General features: G+C 38.4%; 1 long non-coding RNA gene across 2 annotated transcripts in view; it reads right to left on the reverse strand.

Moving 5' to 3' along the window:
• Positions 1-20,920, reverse strand: part of LOC102547911 (uncharacterized) — an 89,843-nt gene that overhangs the window by 39,672 nt on the left and 29,251 nt on the right. For both annotated transcript variants that reach the window (XR_015683829.1, XR_015683830.1), the window contains 3 exons: positions 9,164-9,349; positions 5,392-5,475; positions 4,952-5,015 (listed from right to left, as the gene is read on the reverse strand). This is a non-coding gene — a long non-coding RNA (uncharacterized LOC102547911). The remainder of the gene's footprint in view (positions 1-4,951; positions 5,016-5,391; positions 5,476-9,163; positions 9,350-20,920) is intronic.

Here is a 20,920-nt window from a genome sequence, read left to right on the forward strand (position 1 = left end):
CTCATGATTTCTTTACTATCTCTTCAAAGAAAGATTTCTGAAACATAATCACAGCTTGTTCTCATTCTTACTGGGGAGGGCAGACTCTAATGAGTCTATGCAATGCAAAATTAAGATTTTTTTTCTAGAATCCAGACCATGGAATGACTTCTGCCTAATCTTGCTCTCCAATTGTGATGAGATACAGCAGATCTCAGTCCTTTCTTGTGGAATGTCTGCCCAGACTATAGTTTTATTCATTTTTGTATTTATCTACTCTCATCTTCAATAGATAGGCTGTACATTGATTAAAAACAATACAATGTTTATTGTTCAAGAAATAAACAAACACGGAGAAATATTCGCACAGTGGATAACAAGAGTTATTTTGCCTATGAAGACCTTTCCTTTCAATTTTTCAAATGTATCTGTAACTAGGAACAAGTTTTACTGCACTTGTAACTCCTAAGGGTACAATTTTATGCCTTAAGATGTAAAACATGTTACTTCTAGGATTCAGAAGAAATGTGTTAGAGATAGGTGTTTGCAAAAAAAAATGCATCTATGTCAGAACTGAAGAAGTCAAATCCTCTTTGCAATGTATAAAAATGGCTCGTTCACAGGAATTTTAACTTATCTAGAAATAATGCTTCTAACAGATAATTTTCAACTGGTATATTGTCATTTTAAAAACTAGATTTTTTGTTTTAGATTGAAATCAAATTGATAACCGAATGAGGAGATGAGATTACTAATAACACCCAACAATTTAGCATGCTTTACAACCCAATACTTAATTTATTCCGTCAAGTGATCAAAATGTGTAATTCTGAAAATTTTCTTTCTTGTTTGCCATCTAATTTTTCTGCGATTATTGGCATCTGACTTGCTGGATTTAGGGATTTTGCCAGGACAAAGTGGTAGAGTTAAACCAGTGAGGAGTCTCAAGCCACATGAACAATAGACAATCAGGCAAGCATTGCTACACAGTCATTCCTGTTGACAGAAAGATGGGTCCAGATTATGGGATGGCAGTATGTTAGATATCCCATCTTCTTCCTATTAACTTCTACAACAGTGGGAAGGATTAACAAGGAAAGCAAGAAAGTGCTTCCCTTTTTAAAGGAAGACCCAACAAATGCATTAACAACCTTTTTCCTGTTAGTATCCAGCAAAATCCAGAAGGAGCTATGAAAGGCCTGTATGCCAATTAAAACTACCCAAGGTTGATAGTTATAGATACATCAACTTTGGGGATCTATATTTTTGTCAATGTATTTAGGAAACCTCAACTCGTTTCATGGACATTAGTTATGTCATAGTGACATTTTGTGCACTAAACTGTATTGGCCAGACAAATAATGACTAAGCTTTATTTGTTTAATTTTAAAAATCAGAAGGGCTCCTAGATTTATCATCTGTGTCTGAGTCTCCAGACCTTTCAATGCAAACACTATAGCAGTTTCTCCTTAAATACCAAGAAATATTAAATGCTAAGATTATAGAAAATACAGTGGTAATTATTACTTCAGTCAAAATGTTTCCCTTAGTATGGCTGGGCCTGCTGCTTATGTTTTAGACATGACTATTTTAGTAAATAAAATTTATGCCATTAAATAATTTAGGGAGGTAAAGTTTCTCTATATTTCTCCTGTTGGTAAACTGATAAGTGTAAAATCTGGTTAATTCTTAATTTCCCCCATAGCTTGTCATTCTTTATCTGAAAAATGAGAGAAAGGAACACTTTGATTTTATTTCTAACACAGTAATCAAACAAAAGGAAAATTAATAGGTTCTTGTACAAAGGGTTTGTAACAGTATAATGTGCCTTTGTTAGCAGAGCTTGGTAGAAGGGGAAGACAGTGGAGTAGCCAGATGCTTGGGTCAGGTGCCTGATCCATTGCATGGCTTACAGTTTATGCATCCCCTGGCCAGGTGTCTTCTGGATAACAATGAGAGTAAAATCTACTCTTATCCCACAAGTGTGAGAATCAGATTAAAGAAATGAATGAGATCATGTACTGTAATTCAATGACTTAACTGTTCAAGTCATTTTATTTGTTGTTACTGTTGCTATTGTCGTTGTTGAGAAACAAAGTAGAGAAAGCACTCTGGATTTAGAGTTTAGAAGACAGCTAACATCCATTAAAGGAAGATACAGAAACAAGTAAGTCTGCTAAATGGAAGTAGGACTGTACGGGATCATTTCTCTAACTTTCCCTAAGAATTTCTCCTTCCTGGTTCTTTTAAAACCCTTTCTTTAATTATTGGATTATACTGATGTAGTGATCAAATAATTAATCAAATTGCATTCACATACTGATTAAATGTTTTTACTTTTTATTGGGTTAATGGTTTTGTCTGCATTTATTTACCGTGTTTGTAAAATACGTAATTTAATAACATGTCAAGCCACACAGAGTGCTGTTTGTTGCTACTTGAATACAACATGATGCAAATAATTTAGAAATGGGAAAATGTTTAGTGCAAATTAAATATACTTTTTATTGACTAGTTATTCTACTAGGATTGAATGTATTCTCAGAAATATATATGTGTATACATATATACATAATTTATATGTAAGTGTGTACATTATATGTGCATATTATAATATATACATACATGTGATGTGTATATTATATGTATATGTGTATGTATATGCATATTGCTGTCTGTAAGCAGGTAAAAGAGAAGGCTAGAGTCTGTGATTAGGCAGTGGAAAGGAAGGGAGGCTGAGAGTTTTAGAGTAAGGACCGAGAGAGACAGAGTGAGGTGGAGATGAGGGGACAGGATGGAACCTATAGGAGAGGAAGATGGACTGGGTCCACATGGCTTGAAATAGCCATAGGTAGCTATGGATGTCATAGAAGGACAATAGAGTAATGTAGGGTGCATTTGCCCCATTCAAGTGTGCGGCTTCTGTTTATATCAATTGAGTTTTGAGTTCTTTGAGTGGGGGCATTTTGTGGGTTGAGAATTTACTGTTATATATCTGACAGATAAATTATAAACTTCTAGAATTTTCTTTTTCTTTTCATTTTTCCCCATGAAGGAACAAATAAGTGGTTTTCTTTATTCTGTTTGTATGCATTTACATTATAAAGATATATGCTCAAGTAAGAAAAGTCTGCATCTTCTTAAATATTTTCACCAACATGGTGACCCTTGTGGAGGTGTCTTTTGAAGACTTTTTCACAAATCTGTTATATTTCAATCTTTTTTTGGGAGGGATTTTTTTTCTTTTTTTTTCTTTTTTATTTTTTTCTGGAGCTGGGGACCGAACCCAGGGCCTTGCGCTTGCTAGGCAAGTGCTCTACCACTGAGCTAAATCCCCAACCCCTGGAGGGATTTTTTAAAATTACGTTTCAGATGTTATTCCCTTTCCCAATTTCCTGTCCATAAGTCCCTTATCCCCTCCCCCCTCCTTCTTCTATAAGGGTGTTCCCCTCCCTATCCACTCCCTTTTCATTTTATTGTTTATTTTATTTATTCACATTTCAAGTGTTATGCACTTCCCAGTTTCCCCTCCTCCCTTTCCCCTGCCTCTATGAGGGTGCTCCCTCATGGGCTCTCCCACTCCTGCCTCAGTCTCCTAGCATTCTCCTATCCTGGGCTATCAAGCCTCTGTTGGACCAAGGGGTTTCCCTCCCAGTGATGCCAGATAAGGCCATCCTCTGATACATATCCAGCTGGAGCCATGGCTGTCCCTTGTGTACTCTGGTTGGTGGTTTAGTCCCTGGGAGCTTCGGGGACTCTGGTTGGTTGATATTGCTGTTAGTTTTCTTTATACAGAGCTGGGGTTTAGAGCAAGTCCTGGTAGACTAGCCTCAGGGGATGAATGACTGGGAATGCAAGGGATTAGGCAGCAAGTAAACCTCAGGGAAATTGGGCGGACCACAACTTGGGGATAGCTATGGAAACAGGGAGACTGCTGCAGCCAGAGAATAGCTGATGATAGCTTAGATTGTGTTTTAATAATTACATTATATATATATATATGTGTGTGTGTGTGTGTGTGTGTGTGTGTGTGTGTGTGTGTGTGTGTGTTATACAAGAATGCATCCTTATTCTCAATGGCAAAAGCCGAGAGTATGATCTAGCCTTTAATAGTTCTACAGAATAAATGAATTTTGACACTTTTCACATAACAGAAAGCTATGCAGGGATGATGTTACCAAGGAGCTGGCTGGGTTCTTCTGCTCTATCAGAGAGGGTGCTCTCTGAGCTCTGACCTTGGGCAGGTTTTTCATACTTTGGCATTTGACAACCTGAGTGCTGGCAGGTGATATGATCGATAGTTCTTCACGTGGCACCTCTAGTGTTGGTCAAAGAAGTCAAGACTCTTTGCCTGCTGCTTCCAGTCAGACTTTTGTATTGATCTTTCTTAGCCCTTGATGGCAGCCAGTGCTACAGCTCATAAGCTTTGATATCTAAAACCCTTGGTTCTCTAGACCTGGAAGCTCTCTGGAAGTCCTCCAGTGATCAACACATACCATTTCCCTTCTCAGCCTCCTTCCATCATCCTCTGTTCTTCAACCTCTGTCCTTCTACAACATCACTCCCCTTGTTCTTTCCCTGTTGATTCTCTTGAACTGTGCAACTGTCTCTTTGTCACCCACTAAGAAGTTGGCCACCATGCTGTTTTTGCAGCTCAGCTTTCTGAGTTCTCAGCTGTGCTTCTCTTTCACATGTCCAGAGCTGGCTGCCCTGTTGCTTTTGTAGTTTAGCTTCTAAACTGCTTGGCTGCCATGAACACTGCTATCCTGTTGCCTCTTCCATTACATTTGCCCTGTTTCCTCTGCTGCTTCTTGCTGCACATTACCACCAGGTAAAAGTGTACAAGAAAAGCCTTCTCTTAGACTTACTGTTGCCACACCACAGGAGGAGGTATGGTCAGTTGTCCCAAATCAAGCCTAAATAGTATACTTTTATATCAAGAGAAGGGGTGTTTGCACAAATGGTAGAATACCTGGTAGGCAAGCAAAGATTTTTCTCACACCAGTCTTCAGACTGTCATTCGAGTCTGCTAGACCCTAGAGGAAATAATTGGAATGTGATTACTTTTAACCAAGGTTTGCGACAGCAAATTGTCTGATACAAATTGTTTTGAATGGCACTATCTAAGGCTGGAATTTTCAGGAGCTGAAACAGCAGTGAACCTTGTACAGTTTTCTCAAGGTGTCTGTGGTGTGATGAAAGCATGAAGGTAATCCAGCTGGTTACTTATGGCATCCAGACCAGAAAGGCAGGTACAACAGCATCCAAGAAGGGTGACAAATTGCCCTATCCCTGAACATATTTGCTTTGGACAAGAAAATAAAAGAAGGTGAAGTGTGTCAATAAGAACCCAAAGAACTTAGTATTAACACTAGTGATTTGAAGCAAATCTTAATAATGTTTAATTCTTACCTGCTATTCACAGAAAATGGATTTGCTTCATCTGTCTTGATAAGATGAAATTAACTACAGATGTAAACAGCATTGGTGAATGACCTAAGTGAATTGAGCATAAGTAGTTAAGTTCACATGAATACCCTATATTCTTAGTTTAATAATCTTTAGTATCAACAAAAGGTGTAAGCCCCTATGTAAATGCTGATTACTATATCCATACGTCACAACAGAGCACATATGAATTTCTTCAGACTGAGAATCTTGCAAAAAGTGGTGGGCTGATTCAAGGGCAACTGTACAGTCAGGGCTGGTAGTTTAGGCTTACAACCCTAGCTACTGGAGAAACAGGATGATTGGAAGGCCTGTAAAAATAAAACTTAGCATGACCCATTCTCAAAATAAAAAGGAAAAAAATAAACTATTGATACAGTTTAGTGGTAGAGTTCTTGCCTACCACGTTGTTGGTCCTCTGTTCAAGTTCTAGTAAACCTGCCCAGCCCCCAAAAAGATAGATCATTTATTCCCTGTGATAGGTGTTTGATGTGAACATGTCAAAATAGAAATAATGTCTCTGTTACTTAGGTTGGAGCAGATGAGCTCGTTGACTCCAGTCTTGGAGACAAGATCTACAAAAGAAAATCCTCTTGGACAAACGGATCTTGGCTACCAGCAAATGAAAATGGATGAAGGCATTACACTGCCCTGTAATCCTAGCACTGAACTTCAGCCCAATCTGGAGATGGAGCCAGAATAGAGACGCTGCTGCACCTTTCCTGGAGTCACTGCCAGGACTGCACACACTGCCCTTGTCCCTTCTTGCTATATAGACTTAGCACCGCATGACAAGATGAGGATGTTACTCAGCAAATTCCACTTGGAGCTCGACATTATCACTAGTTCTAAGCTGGGTGAAGTGTCCACTGATGTGATCCATGAAACTTCTAGAAGAGATAGCTCTTAAGTAGCCTAGAGTCTCTTTCTTTCACTTATGATTTTCCTGAAAAGATTGAATGGTTTGATAGGTTGATTTGTGCATCAGAAAAAAAATTCTAAGAAACTGAAAAATAGTTTGTGCTGACAGGTAATTTTACAAAGATCCATTTTAATCCAAAGATATGAGAGATATTCTTTGGCGAACAGCAGCTAATGCCAAATTCTCTGTTAAAACCCCAAAACTAATTCTTTAAATTACATGAATCCTTAGAGACCATTTCCCCAGTACCATCATTTTATATAAAAAATAAAAATTAATAATTATCCTCCTTCCCTTCCTGCCTCCTTCTCTCCCTCTCTCCTCTCTCTTCTCTCCCTCCCCCTTTCCTTTCCTTTCCTTTCCTTTCCTTTCCTTTCCTTTCCTTTCCTTTCCTTTCCTTTCCTTTCCTTTCCTTCATCTACATTTTATTCATTGTCGTTTTTATTGTTCTTGAAATTTATGGGCTATGACACATGTATGCAACATATGATAATCAAATCAGTGTAACTAGCATCTCCTTAAATATTTCTCTTCTAGCTTTACGTTGTCTTTAGTATTTTCTATCTTGTTCTCTATATATATTTTGGTCGTCTCAATCTGTGTAGCCAAATGCACATAGAGAGTGCAGAGATAGAATATGGAAGCTAGACACAGCGTTCTACTATCATGTTTTTAATCAGTGTCTTTCTTAATTCATTCTCTCCCCACTTAGCTTATCATCTCATATTTATAACTTGGACACTTTTAACATGGTTTTATCTTTAAGAGACATAAATGTCTCTGTAGTTAGTGGTTTTGGCTTTTCAGTCTTAAAAAGAAACAATCCTGAAAGTTCCCAAATCAACAGAAGATGTCTGAGTTTCAAAAGTGTTCTCATTTTCAAATGGCAGATTTGGCAGCCCGACTCCTTTTACGTCAGAAAGTATGTTCTAACAATAGATTTTAATGAGAGTAGATTCCATTAGATGTGATAGAGACCACAGTTTTGATAAAATTAAGAAATCGACACTAAACTTAGAATATCTTTTCATATTATATCATTGTTAAACTAATAGCAGTAAGTTTATTAACTTTCATTAAGTTTTACTTTTAGAAAACATTCACTGACAAGACTGTAAACAGGGCCCCGTTTTGCAATTTATAAATATTGCATGATGGCAAAAAGTGGAAGTAGAAATAAATTTAATTTAAAGGTACAGCTAAAACATGCTATGGTATTGCCTTGAACGTGAGTCTGTGTGTGTCAAATATCAAAGTAGCTTGCTCTGTTCCACAAAGCACACACAAGGAAGTCCTCTGCATTTTTTTTTAAAAAAACTGATTTGAGGTGAAATGAAATCTGAATCTGGCTGTCTACATTTTTATGCTGTCTCCATCTGATGAGTTTGCAAATATCCAGTAAAAAGATCAGCGTGTGATTCTATTCCTATAGCTTTGGGGCATCAAACCCACATGCCCTGTAATAGCTTGACCTACATGAATGGAGGGGTGGTTTTAATTCTTTCCAAAGCTATAGTTTGTGCAGCTGTGGACACTCCTTCAATAGTTTAAGACAAGGAACTGAGTGTATTTAAAATAACATCAAATTCCTATTCACTTTGTCAAACAAATGCGACTGTTTTCCCATGTGCTATATGAAGCGGTATGAAATGTCTCTTGATATGCTAAAATAATTGACATTTGAACGATGTTTCTTGATTTATCATGTTTTATTTTATGAAATATTTCAATGAACTTTATGAAATTTTAAGAGTCAGGAGTCTGGAGTGACGGTCCAGCCATAAAGTACGTTTAACCCTGGGGCAGGAGAGACTAGCTTAGTGGTTGGGAGCATTGACTTCTCTTCCAGAAGACTCAGGTTCAATTACCACAAGGCAGCTTGAAACTGTCTGTAACTCCCGGATACAACCTCTTCATGCAGACATACATGCATGTATATGTATGTGTATATATATGTGTGTGTGTGTGTGTGTGTGTGTGTGTGTGTGTGTGTGTGTGTGTGTGTGTATGTATGATTAAAAAAAAGAACCGTCTTGTAGTTGGCCTAGGTTTGATTACCATCACCTATATCAGGCAGCTCAAAACTGCTATATCTGCAGTTCAGGAAGACCCAGTAACCTCTTTTGATCTCCTCAGGAACTTTCACACATATAGTTCCCATACATATCAATCATATACCCATACATGTAAAATGCTAATATTTTTAGATGTTAATAGTGAGAAATTAATATTTTTTTACTCATTTTTAGAGATGAACTAGTTAAGAGTATATATCAAACCACTTGTAACTAGAAAATAAATGCTTGAAGGGTGGCAGTTTTAAAGATTACTGCTCCATGTAATTCAGTTTTAGAATTTCTAGTCTGACCTGTCTCTGGTAGCACTTGAGAATTTGAGCATGAAATCTTTACTTGGAACAGAGCCCTTCAACACAGCTCAGTCATGTAAATAAGTGCCAGTAACATTTCTACAGAAAATGTTCTTAACTTTGGGGACTAAGAAAGATTGCATTTTATGGTTATGGAAAGATTTTCAAATAAGTTCCTAAGTAAAGTAGTGCAAATAAAACAGATTACAGGAACTAGTGAAACTTTCATATGGATTATTATTTAGGAAACCCAGTCAGTCCTGTACTATACCTTTCTACCTGTCTTATTTTTCTACAGAAAGAGGCATTTTGATAAAACAAGATAGAATTTTTGCCCGGCCAGAGTTCACCACGGTCTTTTATACTATACAGACTTACTGGCTTTAAGAACTTATTTTTCAAATTCCTTTAGCTGATAGTTTTGTCTCATTCTTAGCTGCAGATACCTGATTTGCTCATCCAGGAGGTAGGATGTAATTGTCAGGCGCATTCTTTCCATTGGCTCACTCTTCAACCTCTGACTGAGAGACAAAGTGTTTGAACAGCTCAGCTCCATGGATCACCTTTGAGCATGCATTCTGCAGTTGTCCAGAGCTAGCTCTAAGGACTCAGTCCCAGTCATCCAAAGTACCCTACATGATTGAAAACAGCCATGCTATTTATTGGGGTTGGTTGATTCATTTGTTTGTTGTTTGTTTTTTTTTTTTTTTCTTGCCAGTCATTCTGTTCTCTGTTGCTCTACCCACGTTCTCTAAATCACTTCTAAAACCATTTACTCTTGAATCTGTATTTCAGGTTATACTTCCAAAACTATATCTGGGGAAATTCCAAAGAATCTGGTATAGAAACACTCAGAAAACTGATTGCTCTCCCTAAGAAGAACTAACAAAGCCCTTCCCCCTCCCTAGGGGCAAGTCTTCAAATTGGGGTATATTTTCTCCAGCTTGTGTGTATTTGTTTTTAGCATCTCATCGCCATGGAAAATGTCCCAGAGTGTATAGAATTATATGTATCCCCTTTCTGTTATAATTAATGAGCACTTGCTTAGGTCCCAAGCTAGCTACACTCAGCAGACAGCCAAAGTCTGGATCACACAGCAGCTCTGATGAATGCAGATCAATCTGGAAGGCAAAATGGTAGAAGGAGAATGGTCGGCTGACATGCGGCATTTCAGCTAATTGGCTCTAATAGAAACATTCATTTTCTTTACATTTTTTCTTTCACTCTAAACCACTTAAGGATAAGTTTACTGTAGTTTGTAAAATATTACAATGCTGTTTTCCTCTATGAAAAGGAAAAAATGTTGATACTTGCTTAAAATAGAGCTTTCTGAATTCCAGTTTGAGACTGCTAAATCAGAATTTCTGGGATACAGAAATTCTCATGACTCAGTTCCTCAAATGAGTTGTGGGTTTTTTTTCCTCTCCTGCTTCTCTTACTCTGCTCTTCATAGATTCTTTTTTAACTTTTCCTTTCTTCTAATCTCATAGATAAGTCAAATCAGATTGTCCATTCTTTTAACAATCTAAAGGAAACATATTTGCATGTCCACCCTTTAGAACTCTATTTACTTAAGCCCACGCTTAGCAGAAAATAATAAGCTTAATAAGATGCCCGGATTCCTATAATAAAAATGAAACAATAAAAGCATAGAAATATGAGGAAGAAATTACACCCATTAAATGCATCAAGCCATCAAGCCCGATGAGTGATAGGATAGCTGCCTATTCAAGTTGGAAATTTTACACATGATCGAAGCTTTATTTAGTCTACTGGAATGCGCTTCCTGAATTTGGCTTCTAGCTAAGCCAGAGTACAATAGCAAGTATTATGTGATCGGACTGACCTCTTCCCATCTCTAAGTCATTGTGATTCTGGCTTACTCTGCCTCTTTTTCCCAGGTAGCCATCACCACACTGTTCTCTCTCTGGTTTAGATATTGATTCAGGCTGCTCTAGGAGCCTGGTTGACTATAAATACCACAGGTTTCTCTTCAGCTTCTCTAAACCCTTGTAAATTCATTGATTACAATCAATTCTCTCTTGTGTTTAAGAGGTACAAACTCAATGATTTGGGAAAATAAAAGTCATAGAAAATGTCACTAGTAGGCAAGATTTATAGCAATCTCACTGCTAGGTAATGGCATAGGTGAACTAAGACTATGATCTGTGTAGTAGCATAGTAAACATAATCTCCAGATGGTTTTGTAAGAAGAATGTAACAGTTTCCTAGAAGAAAAAGCAACGCGATCCAAAATACCATGTATTCCCTTAACCTTTATTCAGGCATATAAAAGTGGGGCTATGGATGGGCAGGTTAGTTATAATTTAGCTTCCAAATATCCTTAATTTAATCTTGTTTTGCTTTCAGGCATTGCTTACCCACTGAGTATAAACTATTAAGTGACATAAACAGAAAATCATTGAGAAAAATTCCCCAATACCATAACTGTCCTATTCCCATCAATTGATCTGGATTGACCTTGCAATCATTAGGTTGATATTCAAATATCAAAATGTTCAACATATTTGAACTGAGCAAAGCTACATTACTATTAGGAGATATGCATTCAGACAGGTTCTAAGGAAGCTGTAACAGCCCATTAAATTAGGAGTAGTCAGAGTGGTCCTCAAAGTAGTGTATCTACTGTAGCCCTACAGACGTTTTGGGTAACACTCAAGTCCTGCTTTTCACGAAATTTTCAAATATTTCAACAGATCTTGCCTTTCAAAGCTTTCTCTTTAGACATTTTGTCTCCGAATCTCTCCCCACCTAACAGGGAAATTCCAGGGTCTTAACATCAATGGAAGAAATCCTGTGTTTTGCTCAAGTCAGCTCTCTATCTCTGTTTCTGTCTCTCTGTTCCTTTGTCTCTGTGTCTCTGCATCTCTGTCTCTCTTTCTCCTTCTCCCTGGCTCTCTCCTCTCTCTCTCCCTCCCTCCCTCTCTCTCTCTCTCTCTCTCTCTCTCTCTCTCTCTCTCTCTCTCTCTCTCTCTCTGCTTTTAATGTGTGCTAATTCTGGGCCACTGGCCTGATTCTGAATTCTAGGAAGTGTGCTATTATCAGATAATAATCTAGAATTCATACTAATCTACAAAAGACATTGTTTATAATAACTTACACCATATCTGAAGATCTAAAGCTTCCCCTGCCTTGGAACCAAGAGTGAGCACCATCAGTCAATTCCAAAGAGGACCCTGGGATGCTGACTTAGAACTCAGCAAAACCTTAGAACTCAAGGGTATCATCTTTGCTGATGGTGTTTCTCAAAGTGTAGACCTTGTAGAGCTTACAAAGATGGGCTGAGCTGCCTTCCACTCATTTCCCAGTTATGGCCCTTGACCTGCTCTCTCTCTCTCTCTCTCTCTCTCTCTCTCTCTCTCTCTCTCTCTCTCTCTCTGTCTGTCTCTGTCTCTCTCTCTCTCTCTCTCTGTGTGTGTGTGTGTGTGTGCGCGCGCGCTTGCGCGCGCATGCACAAGCACATGTGTCTCCTCTCCTCTCCCTCCAAATTTCTCTACCTTCAAGAATAAAGGTATAATCTTATTTATTATGTCCCTAATATAAAGTAGGATGATTTGGTTTGCCACCATTATTTTTAGTGTGACCACTGATGACAAACTAAAGTCTCTCTAGCACACTCTAATGATAGAGGTTAGTTGCCTTTTCAGGTTGTTCTGAAGATGGCATGAATATATGTTTCTGTCCACATCGGACAACTTCCTAGTGCATGAAAATTCCTGAACTAAGTTCTACCTCTCTCGAATCAACACATTTTCTGTCTAGGACAAGAAAGACCAAGCAGGATATTTAGTCTCAGAAATTTATGTCACTAGAAGAAACAGCTCACCAAACAATAGATGTGCTGAAAGCTGATACAGTTGCCATTTTCTTTATGAGTGTTGATCAGCCAGGAAACTTAAAACGAGTTATTCATGAATATCAATTAAATCAAAGCAATTTAATTGATGATTGTTTTTTTAATTTCTGTAACGTAGAATGCTGAACCCAGAGATTTTCACATGCTAGACCAATGCTCTGCAGCTGAACTCTGTACTCAGTCTGAAACATCACTTGACATGATGTGGATGTTGGGACTCAAATCTGCATCTCCGATAAGAGTAGCCAGGGCTCTTAACTGTTGAGCTGCCTCTTCAGCCCTAGATGGGCTTTTATCCCCTAGCAATGTGCTCTCAAGAACAGTGGTAGCACTCCCCATGGGTTTATATTGCCTAGAATGTACAACAGCATACTCATCCTCTCACCTACTGAAGGACTTCTTAGCTGATCTCCATATGGGATGAATAAAACAAAAGCTACTATAAATACGTACCTGCAGGTTTCATAAGGGTATGTTTTCAATTCAGTTAAATAAATATAGATGAGAAAGTGTACTAGTAAGAAATTGTCCACCTATATCTTCCAAAAGTAGTCATAATTTTCATGAAACTTACCAATAAATATGAGATTCTACTGCTCCACAGAAATCGACATTGTCAGTTTTTAGAACTATCTATCTATTATTAATTAATATGTTTGTAGGTACGTGCATGTACATGTGAAGGTCAGAGGACTTGAGGAAATTCATTCTTTACTTTCATGATGTGGATTGGAAAAATCAAACTCAGGTCATAGGGCTTGATGGCAAATGCCTTTCAGCATGGCTCATTGTCAAATTTAGAAAGAAACTATGTCAACTCATTCAAGTAAATGTATCCTGTATCTCATCATTTGTACTTTTATTTCTCCATTTTTTTAAAGATTTATTCATTTATTATATATAAGTCCACTGCAGCTGTCTTCAGACACCAGAAGAAGGTTTCGGATCCCATTACAGATGGTTGTGAGCCACCATGTGGTTGCTGGGAATTGAACTCATGACCTCTGGAGGAGCAGTCGGGTGCTCTTAACCGCTGAGCCATCTCTCCAGCCCCTATTTCTCCATTTTATACTTTATTATAAACAGTCTACTGCATTTCATTTCTATAAAAAGTATTTTTGTAGAAATATAAGTGAAGGGCTTTTCTATAGATCATTTTCCAATATTGATTTCAGAAAATTAATTATTTTTGTTTGTTAGGATGCAATTTTTATTACTTTCACATTTTCTGTACCACATGCACACCAGACATTCAATACAAGTTTAGATTCATCGTTGGTCACCTCAGAGATATGCCCTTTGAAAGCTTTTCCTGTCTTGTCTTACACTGAACTTTTCAACTGAAAAGTGAACTTCATCTATGGAAACCAACAAGTTACCCTACCTGAAGCTTTGGAAGAATATTTGAAAACTAAAACTATTATGCTTGAATTCTGTCAAGAGGCCCAGACTACATGAAATACTTGGTGACACTTTTCTTTCCAAAGGTTTCCCCTTCTTCTTTATGTCCCTGTCTTTTACTGCCTTTTAGAATAACCTTAAAGCATATCTACTGACCATTCCCTTTCAGCACCATTTGCTGCTATAGCAGCATTACCTCCATGAGATGTGAGGAACTCCAGCACGAAAGCAGAGTGGCAGGAGATGGAGAAATCTAGCTTTTGTGTATACTATTTGATATTGTTTGTATTCTTTCTTTGTGTATAATTTGCACGCTGAGCACAATGCAAGCTTATTCAAAGACAAATAAGTATTCCCATGAGCTTTTGTGCTTTTCAAGTTTTTCAGACAGGAACATGGGTGTCTCCATGGAAAATTTATCTCACCACTTTTTTTTAAATCTCATCCTGATTTTCATCAGATACACACAGTTGTTTTGAACATTTTCATTGAAATGAATCATTCATTTGCCCAGAAGACTATTAAATTTTATTAAGTCCCAGTCACGTCTCAATCATCTACTTCAATAATTGCCCGTTTCAAGTAGAGGTTTGAAACTAGTTTGGCCTCACTCGGTTGCATTGTTCATACCAAAAGAAGTGCTTTAAAATACAAACAAAACAAACCTTGATAACAATGGGACAATAGTGTTCAGGTTACAGGGAGGAAATACTTGGATTAGTACTCCTACGTGTGAAATATGTTACTTTGCAATAAAAAAAATTGTTTAGCTTTTGGTCACAGTCACCAAAACTCCAGCCAGCACACTCTTGCTCTTGTTTTCAAAAGGAAGCTTGGTCTGTATTCACATGCACCACATAGCATGTCAGGGACGCATGATGAGACCCCTCTCTCTCAGTTTCTGTTCCTTTATTTAAAAATGTAATTAAACAATAACCAATTCACTTTTCCTCAGCCTCAGCTTTACAAAGGTAGAATCGAATAGAAATTGTGCATATTTGTGTTACAATATTGTAGTTGATATTTGTAGTGTTGTGAATGAGTTCAGTTAGCCTGATTGACAAGTTAGTCTGTTCATATTTCGATCAGTGTTCAATGTGGATAGTACTTAAAGTCTCGGCATTTTCAAGTGTAGAATATGATATTACCTACCCTACTGACCAGGATGTGACTACATCTCCAGAGCTTTTCTAATTCAAACTTTCTGTGGCCTTTGATGGTTTCTATGGTTTTCGTTTAAACTCTAATACTGACCAAGGAAACAGGTGGTATTTTAGAGCTAAATACACTATTTAAACTTGATGATGATGAAATGAGTAATATTTGGAGCAATGGGAATTTCTATGATTTTTTGATAACTGAATGTATTCAAAGATGCATCCGGGCATTAAGGCAAAGAGCTAGGGGTAGCCAAATATAATATACTATAGGCAAGTATCTAATTTCTATATTGTGGTTTTATTAGAGGAGACTAAGAATCTCTTAGCCTGGGGCTCAGAGCAATCATGCTGATCACAGAACAGAGGCTGGCTTTCTGTTACAGCAGAATGAGAATGGTTGTTTCCTAAACCCATCTGTCTAACACTAACTCTGCCTTTGTGACCAGCTCTCTTAAAATCATATCAGTCATTGAAACTCTATTCCCAAACTGTGCTGTTTAATTTGCTACTTCAAAAAAAAAGCATTTTTCATTAATCTAAGTATCTGAATTCATTAATTCTGCAAAGCAATGTTTTTTCTTTAAATATTAATTGTTTTATGGCAAGTACTCAGGCCTTGTGACTCTAATGAACATTTTTCATACACCAGGGCTTATCTCAGTATCTCTGACTTACACATCCATAGCTTCTCTCTGTAACTCACCAGATCCAGCCCAGGTTCCATATCAATGCTCAGCCTGGGACCACTCCTACCTGCATCACATTTAATATCTAGGTTTTCACCAAGACCTCCTTATCTGTCATCATCCACAGGTCCCTTCTGAGTCACATGGAATCTTTCTATCCATTCATACCTTCCACTTTCCTATGTCTAGCCCAGTGAGTCTCTATATCCTCCCCACCCATTGTCTCAATAAATAACCACATCTAACCCAGATCCTACAGACCTACTATCTCCCCAACCCCTGAACCCTTTGCCTGTTCCAGAAGCAATCCCTAGGCTTCTGCCAAGACACTTACTACCTATTCTCAAACTCAAATACCCCCCCTCATAGGCCAAATACAACCTTTCCAACCAGCCATGTCTACTCTCATACTCTGGCCTTGGATTAGAAATCATCCTTCCCACTGGACCAGTCTTTTCTCACTACTTAAATTCTTTCCAGTAAAGTCATTTCCAACCTCTGGTCCAATCTGCCCAAACAACCTCTCTCCTGCACCAACCTGTTATGCCCATATTAGACATAAAGAAGGTACCATACCCAAATTTCCTCCCCAAATACCAACTATAAGAAAGATCAAGCTAATATTTTTTCTTGACAATCCACAATTTTTATAGATATTTTCGATGAGAATTCTGAAAAACTCTAAGACACAGAATTTTAAAAATACAGTCATAAACTTTGTCACAATATTCAAGAGTTTCAGGAACACATACATACTCACACACAAACACTCACACACACACTCACACACACACATACACAGAGAGAGAGAGAGAGAGAGAGAGAGAGAGAGAGAGAGAGAGCTTGAGAATAAATACCCACATGGTGTTTAAGAAAACACAAACACAAGAATGATGGAAATCATGAAGATAATACAGAACTACAGAATAGAATTCAATAAGGCCTCAAACTGAAGAGAAGATGAACTTGAATTGTCCAATAATTCAGCTAGAAAACTCAAAGGAAAGCCTTACAAATAGAATCAATCAAATAGAGGAACTAGAACAAATATGCATCAATATGAAAAATAAAAATAAAAGGGAGATGTAAGACATCATTAGAAAAAACAACTTTGGCGGATCCCGGCCCGCAGCAGCTCTCTGCTCCCAGACCCGGTGAGAGAGAGACCCAACCGCCTGGTCAGGTGGGCACTCCTGAGGCTGCAGAGCGGAAGAGACCACCAACACTGCTCACCCCTGCCCACATCCCTGGCCCAAGAGGAAACTGTATAAGGCCTCTGGGCTCCCGTGGGGGAGGGCCCAGGAGCGGCAGGACCCCTGCCAGAGACACCGCCGGACCCTGAAGGAAACAGACCGGATAAACAGTTCTCTGCACCCAAATCCCGTGGGAGGGAGAGCTAAACCTTCAGAGAGGCAGACAAGCCTGGGAAACCAGTAGAGACTGCTCCCTGCACACACATCTCGGACGCCAGAGGAAAAAGCCAAAGACCATCTGGAACCCTGGTGCACTGAAGCTCCCGGAAGGGGCGGCACAGGTCTTCCTGGTTGCTGCCACTGCAGAGAGCCCCTGGGCAGCACCCCACGAGCGAACCTGAGCCTCAGTACCACAGGTAAGACCAACTTTTCTGCTGCAAGAAAGCTGCCTGGTGAACTCAAGACACAGGCCCACAGGAACAGCTGAAGACCTGTAGAGAGGAAAAACTACACGCCCGAAAGCAGAACACTCTGTCCCCAGAACTGACTGAAAGAGAGGAAAACAGGTCTATAGCACTCCTGACACACAGGCTTATTGGACAGTCTAGCCACTGTCAGAAATAGCAGAACAAAGAAACACTAGAGATAATCTGATGGCGAGAGGCAAGCGCAGGAACCCAAGCAACAGAAACCAAGACTACATGCCATCATCGGAGCCCAATTCTCCCAACAAAACAAACATGGAATATCCAAACACACCAGAAAAGCAAGATCTAGTTTCAAAATCATATTTGATCATGATGCTGGAGGACTCAAGAAAGACATGAACACACTTAGGGAAACACAGGAAAACATTAATAAACAAGTAGAAGCCTACAGAGAGGAATCGCAAAAATCCCTGAAAAAATTCCAGGAAAACACAATCAAACAGTTGAAGGAATTAAAAATGGAAATAGAAGCAATCAAGAAAGAACACATGGAAACAACCCTGGATATAGAAAACCAAAAGAAGAGACAAGGAGCTGTAGATACAAGCTTCACCAACAGAATACAAGAGATGGAAGAGAGAATCTCAGGAGCAGAAGATTCCATAGAAATCATTGACTCAACTGTCAAAGATAATGTAAAGCGGAAAACGCTACTGGTCCAAAACATACAGGAAATCCAGGACTCAATGAGAAGATCAAACCTAAGGATAATAGGTATAGAAGAGAGTGAAGACTCCCAGCTCAAAGGACCAGTAAATATCTTCAACAAAATCATAGAAGAAAACTTCCCTAACCTAAAAAAAGAGATACCCATAGACATACAAGAAGCCTACAGAACTCCAAATAGATTGGACCAGAAAAGAAACCCCTCCCGTCACATAATTGTCAAAACACCAAACGCACAAATTAAAGAAAGAATATTAAAAGCAGTAAGGGAAAAAGGTCAAGTAACATATAAAGGCAGACCTATCAGAATCACACCAGACTTCTCGCCAGAAACTATGAAGGCCAGAAGATCCTGGACTGATGTCATACAGACCCTAAGAGAACACAAATGCCAGCCCAGGTTACTGTATCCAGCAAAACTCTCAATTAACATTGATGGAGAAACCAAGATATTCCATGACAAAACCAAATTTAAACAATATCTTTCTACAAATCCAGCGCTACAAAGGATAATAAATGGTAAAGCCCAACATAAGGAGGCAAGCTATACCCTAGAAGAAGCAAGAAACTAATCGTCTTGGCAACAAAACAAAGAGAATGAAAGCACACAAACATAACCTCACATCCAAATATGAATATAACAGGAAGCAATAATCACTATTCCTTAATATCTCTCAATATCAATGGCCTCAACTCCCCAATAAAAAGACATAGATTAACAAACTGGATACGCAACGAGGACCCTGCATTCTGCTGCCTACAGGAAACACACCTCAGAGACAAAGACAGACACTACCTCAGAGTGAAAGGCTGGAAAACAACTTTCCAAGCAAATGGTCAGAAGAAGCAAGCTGGAGTAGCCATTCTAATATCAAATAAAATCAATTTTCAATTAAAAGTCATCAAAAAAGATAAGGAAGGACACTTCATATTCATCAAAGGAAAAATCAACCAAGATGAACTCTCAATCCTAAATATCTATGCCCCAAATACAAGGGCACCTACATACGTAAAAGAAACCTTACTAAAGCTCAAAACACACATTGCACCTCACACAATAATAGTGGGAGATTTCAACACCCCACTCTCATCAATGGACAGATCATGGAAACAGAAATTAAACAGTGATGTCGACAGACTAAGAGAAGTCATGAGCCAAATGGACTTAACGGATATTTATAGAACATTCTATCCTAAAGCAAAAGGATATACCTTCTTCTCAGCTCCTCATGGTACTTTCTCCAAAATTGACCATATAATTGGTCAAAAAATGGGCCTCAACAGGTACAGAAAGATAGAAATAATCCCATGCGTGCTATCGGACCACCACGGCCTAAAACTGGTCTTCAATAACAATAAGGGAAGAATGCCCACATATACGTGGAAATTGAACAATGCTCTACTCAATGATAACCTGGTCAAGGAAGAAATAAAGAAAGAAATTAAAAACTTTTTAGAATTTAATGAAAATGAAGATACAACATACTCAAACTTATGGGACACAATGAAAGCTGTGCTAAGAGGAAAACTCATAGCGCTGAGTGCCTGCAGAAAGAAACAGGAAAGAGCATATGTCAGCAGCTTGACAGCACACCTAAAAGCTCTAGAACAAAAAGAAGCAAATACACCCAGGAGGAGTAGAAGGCAGGAAATAATCAAACTCAGAGCTGAAATCAACCAAGTAGAAACAAAAAGGACCATAGAAAGAATCAACAGAACCAAAAGTTGGTTCTTTGAGAAAATCAACAAGATAGATAAACCCTTAGCCAGACTAACGAGAGGACACAGAGAGTGCGTCCAAATTAACAAAATCAGAAATGAAAAGGGAGACATAACTACAGATTCAGAGGAAATTCAAAAAATCATCAGATCTTACTATAAAAACCTATATTCAACAAAATTTGAAAATCTTCAGGAAATGGACAATTTCCTAGACAGATACCAGGTATCGAAGTTAAATCAGGAACAGATAAACCAGTTAAACAACCCCATAACTCCTAAGGAAATAGAAGCAGTCATTAAAGGTCTCCCAACCAAAAAGAGCCCAGGTCCAGACGGGTTTAGTGCAGAATTCTATCAAACCTTCATAGAAGACCTCATACCAATATTATCCAAACTATTCCACAAAATTGAAACAGATGGAGCCCTACCGAATTCCTTCTACGAAGCCACAATTACTCTTATACCTAAACCACACAAAGACACAACAAAGAAAGAGAACTTCAGACCAATTTCCCTTATGAATATCGACGCAAAAATACTCAATAAAATTCTGGCAAACCGAATTCAAGAGCACATCAAAACAATCATCCACCATGATCAAGTAGGCTTCATCCCAGGCATGCAGGGATGGTTTAATATACGGAAAACCATCAACGTGATCCATTATATAAACAAACTGAAAGAACAGAACCACATGATCATTTCATTAGATGCTGAGAAAGCATTTGACAAAATTCAACACCCCTTCATGATAAAAGTCCTGGAAAGAATAGGAATTCAAGGCCCATACCTAAACATAGTAAAAGCCATATACAGCAAACCAGTTGCTAACATTAAACTAAATGGAGAGAAACTTGAAGCAATCCCACTAAAATCAGGGACTAGACAAGGCTGCCCACTCTCTCCCTACTTATTCAATATAGTTCTTGAAGTTCTAGCCAGAGCAATCAGACAACAAAAGGAGATCAAAGGGATACAGATCGGAAAAGAAGAGGTCAAAATATCACTAT

This window comes from Rattus norvegicus, chromosome 3 (assembly GCF_021556685.1).
Source record: "Rattus norvegicus strain SHRSP/BbbUtx chromosome 3, alternate assembly SHRSP_T2T, whole genome shotgun sequence".
In the NCBI taxonomy this organism is placed as follows: domain Eukaryota; kingdom Metazoa; phylum Chordata; class Mammalia; order Rodentia; family Muridae; genus Rattus; species Rattus norvegicus.